The following is a 6,600-nucleotide window of genomic DNA, read 5'->3' on the forward strand; positions in this document are numbered from 1 at the left end:
TATATGTGTGTGGTGACAGTGAAATACACCCTGGAAAGGCTGGGTATTTCCTCAGCCAGGGAGCTGATGCCGTAATGTGTCCCTGGGGTGATAGGAATCACTGAAGCCTGATGTGAGCTGTAATGAGATGGGAGTCTTTTTTATATGGGGGAAATGATAAAAGCAACGACAGGATAAAACTGGTTGTGTGACTTTCCCCACAGGACATACTGCTTTACAGCACATTGATAGCGCAAAGAGATCTGGGCCTCAATTCATGGTCTTTAATTCATTAGGCCCGCATCGGTGCTGGCTTATGCCCAAAATGCTCCATTTTGAAATGATTTTGATGTCTTGCCACTGACAAATTCCACAGATACGCTTCCTATCTTGGAGTGTGATTGCACTGTTGTGTAAGTCTTCCCCACTGTCTACCCAGCGTTATCATTGATTAGTGCCGAGCAATTAATTGATCCGATACGCACACAAACAGTGATTAGTAGTCATCAGAGTGCTAATGATCGGCTCGAGCTCTATCGGGCTAATTATAGAATGTATTCAAATGTTTGCTGTAATCAGACCAGGAGGCAATTTGAAACCTGTATGCACTAAAGACATCTGAATAACTTCTAGCCTACGTCTCTGATAAGCCTGACATATAATCACTCAAGTCATGTTTGCCTCATTTAGATTTCTGTAAATTTGTGTAAATTCCTGCTTTTTTTCAGAAACAGTGTGAACTTCTGAAACACCTTACAGCATTCAAATATATATGGGTATCATTAGGGCTAGGCCTATTGGTATGCAACAACAAGCCCCGATGAGAATCAATGTATTAAAGAGATCTGTGAGAAGAAATATGGATTGAAGTTCATTGGAATTTTGTTTACTTTGCTTCAGCGCTGAAGACAGATATTACTTAATTACAGTACAACAAGTCATAAAGAACAAGAAGCAGAAACCCATTTTATTGGAGCAGTCAATGCTGGAATGCAGTCAATGACAGGACAGCAGAAGTGAGAGGTGCACAGGCTGCTACTTACAGCTCACTACAGCCAGGGTTGGGTAGTAATGGATTACATGTAATCTGGATTACGTAATCAGATTACAAAAGTCAAGTAACTATAATCAGCCCAGATTACAATAAAAAATTGTGTAATCAGATTACAGTTACATTGTTGGGGATTACCATTTTATCATGCAAATAATGCAACTTTTTTATGATAGCCTAGCTATCTTTTAATTTGACAAGCTTCGGGCTTGCCGGTTTGATCCCCGACCAGTAGAAAAAATGTGGGCGGGGGAAGTGGTTGAGCACTGCTCTCCCATGCTCACATCCACGGCTGAAGTGCCCTTGAGCAAGGCACCTAACCCCTCACTGATCCCCGAGCTCCGCTGTAGCAGACAGCTCACTGCTCCGGGTTGGTGTGTGCTTCAGCTCACTGTGTGTTAACTGTGTGCTCTGTGTGCTTCACTAATTTACGGATTGGGAGACCAAATTTCCCTCACGGGATATATAGGTTTAGTCAGATTTTTCTTTTTTTTTTGATTTTTTTTTTTTTTTCGCATGTCCAAATTTCAGTCAAGGATTCCCAGGACACTGAAAGACCCGGGTAGATGAAACTTGGTGGGCATGTAACCCCATATGGATAGCATGGAACCATCGTTTTTTGTTTTGATTTGTAGCCCCCCCGCTGGACTGCACCCCCGAAAGGAGGGTAGGGCAGACACAGTTTTCTGTGAATATCTCGAGAACCGTAAGGTTTAGGAGGACCATTTTTTTTTGTATGTTGATCTCAAGGGGCCATGTCAACCCATTCCATAACCACTCATTTCATGTATAGCGCCACCTAGTTAAACACAAAAAAGTAAAAATGAGGTGTTGTAATCGCAGGTATCTGTGACCTAACATAGTCAATCATCATTGATCATTATGACACCCTCTGAATGCACACCAAGTTTCGTCGAATTCCGTTCATGGGGGGCCACACAATAAATTAATTTATGTTACTATACACCAAGTGGCCGGTAGGTGGCCGGAGACAGTTTTCTGTGAATATCTCGAGAACCGTAGGGCCTAGGAGGTCCACCTTTATTTTGTATGTTGGTCTTAAGGGGGCATGTCAACCCATCCCATTACCACTTATTTCATGTATAGCCACCTAGTTAAAAAATTAAAAAGCAAAAATTAGGTGTTTTCACCACAATATCTCTGGCTGACATGGTCAAACTGCACGAAATTGAAAGTGTAGGATCATTATGACACCCTCCGAATGCATGCCAAGTTTTGTGAACTTTCGTTCATGGGGGCCTTACAATAAAATAATTTATGTGTACATTTAGTGACCCACACCAACAAGGATTCCCGGACACTGAAAGACCGGGTACACAAAACTTGGTGGGCATGTAACCCCACATGGATAGCATGTAGCCCCCCCGCTGTAATTGGACCCCCATGTAGCCCCCTCATTATGAAAAGGAGGGTAGGGCAGACACAGTTTTCTGTGAATATCTTGAGAACCGTGAGGGCCTAGGGATGACCAATTTTTCCGTGATGTTTGCCTCCAGGGGTCATGTTAACCCATTCCATGTGCACACATGTGCATAAACAGATACACACGCACACACATACATTTACAGTAATCATACGTATGACACATACTCACACAGTAGACGCATGCATGCACATGCACAAACACACATACGCAGGCAAAGACACAAGCACGCACATACACACACACACACACCCACACACATAAACATAAACTTGTACATGCACACATGCACACAATTCAAGAATTTCTCAGAATTATGAACAGGCAAGATGGGGGTGGGTTGTATAAAATGAATTTTACATGTGAAATCTATGAACTAATCATGTTTTGGTACTTGTTGTCTAGCAGATACCAGTGAGAATTGAGTGTGGATAATGCAATTTAGTGAGACAGTTAGAATCATATAGGCCTTTCAGTGTGATTTATTTTTGTGGAAAAAATGTGCTGGACTGGGCGGCGGTCATATTTTGTACCGCTCTGCGGTACACCTAGTTTACTATTGGGGCAGGTCTCTCGGCACACTGCCTGATATTTTCCTCCTAATCTTAATGTAGCCTCTTGTTTTACCGTTTACTTTGAGAAAGTCAGCAGGTCCCCCTGGTTGAAAAACATCCCAAAGGAATAATTTTCTCACCCCCACAATTGAAATTGACATGGTATCATTCAATCTTAGGCCATGTCCCTGGGTCAAAAAAATCCAGCGAAAGCTAAATTCATTGTCCAGGTGTGCCCTTATAAAGGTTAAGCTGAGTTGTGCATGTTTGGAGAATAGTGATCCATGATCACATCCATGATGACTAAGTGATACATTTTGGGATGGGTTGAAAATTTCAACCACCAAAACACCACCCCCAAAGTGGAGAATAGCTATAGAAATGTATTAGTTTTGGGTGTTTATCAGACAATGGGACCTGGTGACCTCAAAGTAAATGGTAACACTAAAACAAGGGGCTACATTAAGATTTTTGGAGGAAAAGATCAGTTAATTCACACAGGAATGCTTTACTCAGAGCAAAGAGATTTCTTAGATGCAATGAAATAATAAAGAGAAAAATAGAATGAGAATTTTTTCATCAATTCAGTGGTGGTGTCTTTTACTTAAGGGACATATTTATTGAAGTAATCTAAAAGTAATCCTAAAGTAATCAGATTATGTTACATGTTTTTGGTAATCCAACTGATTACGTTACTGATTACAAAAATTGCCATGTAATTTGTAGTCAGTAATGGATTACATTTCAAAGTAATCTGACCTAACCCTGACTACAGCTGACCCAGTGGGATGACAGCACTAACTTTAAGACCAGGCAAGACTCATGACCAGGCCAATCAGATCTGCCAGTCAGTCTAACGTTGTGTCGGGCTAACAGTGTGTAGAAAACCAGGTTACATGGAGGAAATCAACAGTCCCTTGCAAACTACAAGTAGTATTGTCCTATGCGCTGTATGCATTTCTATCTACTCTTATAGTGCTGTTTGTTTGTAATGTTTGAATGAAGCTTGGACTGTGTGAATGGACTTTAAGCAATAAGCCCAGAAAGGCCGTAGGTTACACTGATTTTAGAACAGCTAAAGGGTGTTGTTACTCCCCTTACCTGTACTATACTATATCTAGCTAGATTTAATACAATAAAGGCACAGCAATGAGGAATGTAAAGATTTATTCATGTATAATCATTCTTCCTCCAAGAAATATATTTCTTCTACTGTCTCAGAATGGTTGGCAAGCAACTTCAAGACGCAGCTACTCAGCCCAGCTAACTTTTAAATCAAGTTGTGGTAGTGCAGTAACGAAATGCATTGGTAACACTTTACTGTAAGGGTAAGTATCATGAATTCATGGTACAACAGGCTTTATTGTGTTTATCCTTTTTACAAATACTGTACAGAGACATTTTATTTATTCATTTATTGATTTTGTTTTTATGACAAATGGATGTTGTACACTACTGCCATTAAAGAATTTCAATCAATCAATCAATCAATTAACTGACATATTTCCCCTTATGTCTTGCATTAGCTATACTGTATGCAACACTGACTTGGCTTGATAATGTGACCAGAGCAGTAAGGAGGGAAAGAGAGAGGCTATAAGCCACTCCCAGTAGCCCGACTACGCCACCCTGGGCTTAGTACCCTGGGACTTCTTTAAGAGAATTTGCTAAGGAAGGTTTGACACAGGTCCGAAAGCACCAAGCAGACAACGTGAATTCCAGTCAAATCATACGTTTATTAAATAACCAAAGGGGGGGGGGGAGGAAGGAGTGTCCTGCAATAATACCTGAAATGAGTTAGAGGTTATGAAAGTACAAAAATATTTATTATTGTTCTCTTTTATTATGATACAATATGAACAGGTGATTTCTAAAGTGGGGCCAGGCTCCACTGGAGCTAAAAAGATACAGCAGATGGGGGCTTACCTGAGGGAGACAGACTAACTGGAGGTGTGTTCTAAGTTCCAGCCATCACACGTGCATACACACTGCAAGAAAGTGACTTACCAGTGACACAGCAGCCCACCGCAAGCAACAATGACACCACAAATGTGCAGCTACAGAGTCCCACCACCAGGTGACTAGCCTCCCTCAAAGAGGGCCCCACATCTGCCAAACAAACAAATAAAACAGCAACACAAGGGGGGGGGGGGCAAAAATACAGTCAGCCAATACAGACGTTATGGTAGATAATGCAGGCACACCAGGACAAAAGAAATACAAACACACGCAAATGACAGCCAGCACCAGACAGAACCTAAGCAGTTACCAGGATGAAGCATATGCCACTTATGCCCCGTTCCTCTCTACTAATGCGGCAAGCAACATGCAGGCTGACATAAACGCCAAATAAACCCAAACACAGGCAGACGTAGACACTAAATTAATGCCCACAAAAAGAAACAGACACAGAACGTACTTGAAAAACCGCAAACAATTAGGCTACACCAAAATAAAATAACTACAGACAAGACAGCAGCACGACCCACGCTATGCACCCCGCGTAGATGGAAAAGGCCGCGCTACCTGGACAGGACAGAAAAGACATTGAACATAAAGCCTTCTACTGCCACCTAGAAAGTTACCCATTAAAGCAAGCATCGTACATACCTATGTTCGTAACTACGATTAGTGCACAAAGCGCCGTATGGGGAGCACTCACCCACGTTCAGCTACAGGCATACAAGAGAAAGTGTTACGACTCAAAACAGAAAATAAACTACGAGAGATTTAAGACAAACATGGGTGCATACCTGTAGAATGAATAAGGGATGGTGTCTAACACACGGGCAGCAGGAGTAGACTAGCCGGTGACCACGAAGCTACAGGTGAAGACAAACATTGATTAAACCATGTTATTAGTCTGGCAGCAAACGGGAGTATTGCAACATACCTGATGGCAGAGCTTACAACGCTTCTTCGTACCTGGGTGGTTTTATACTGTCCGGCCAGTAATCAGTGCTTGAACGAACTCGATTGTGTAACTAATCACCACGCCCCCCTAGTTAGCGGGAGCAGGCCAGTGTGGGACATGTAGGGAAAACAGGGAGACATGGGGAAAAGACAGAAACAAGGTGAACTGGCTACAATCTACCCCCTTGTTCTTTATCGTCGCCCCGACGATAAACAGGCTAACTGGCAAATGGGCAACAGCTTAAGATCGAAGAGGAACTCCGATTAGCCAAGACACAGGTCAAGGAGAGCTTGCAATCACATTACTCGGCCTCTATACGCCACGGGGGAGGTGGTGGACATTGGAGTGTTGCCCTGCCGTGCCTCGGGCAGTCCTCCTAAGGGTAGTCTCATTGCTGTCAGAGTTGTTCTCGTCTTGAGATGTCGACAACCCAGGGGGAGGGGTCAGGACTGGAGGTGGCAGGTCCACTGGCACCTGTGCAGGTGGAACAGGACGCCTACCATCCATAGGACCAAGCCTCAAAGAGCATGGTTCCCGGTCAACCTGGAATGGGACAGGAACTACAGCCTCTGTGGTGGAGGGGTATACCGAAGAGGGTGCAGTTGGGCCCTCTCCTGCAGGTGGAGGGGGGGGCTCAGTCACTTGAACCCACAGACCT

The 6,600-nt window shown here is 43.1% G+C and overlaps 1 long non-coding RNA gene across 1 annotated transcript; it reads right to left on the reverse strand.

Annotated features, from left to right (window-relative positions):
• Positions 1 to 5,094: 5,094 nt before the first annotated feature.
• On the reverse strand, positions 5,095 to 5,915 carry LOC125307433. The gene is made up of 3 exons (XR_007195718.1): positions 5,782 to 5,915; positions 5,639 to 5,700; positions 5,095 to 5,137 (listed from the first exon to the last, which is right to left on the reverse strand). It is a non-coding gene; the product is annotated as an uncharacterized LOC125307433 (long non-coding RNA).
• Positions 5,916 to 6,600: the final 685 nt, after the last annotated feature.

The sequence above is a fragment of the Alosa alosa genome, chromosome 14, assembly GCF_017589495.1.
Source record: "Alosa alosa isolate M-15738 ecotype Scorff River chromosome 14, AALO_Geno_1.1, whole genome shotgun sequence".
Taxonomy (NCBI): domain Eukaryota; kingdom Metazoa; phylum Chordata; class Actinopteri; order Clupeiformes; family Clupeidae; genus Alosa; species Alosa alosa.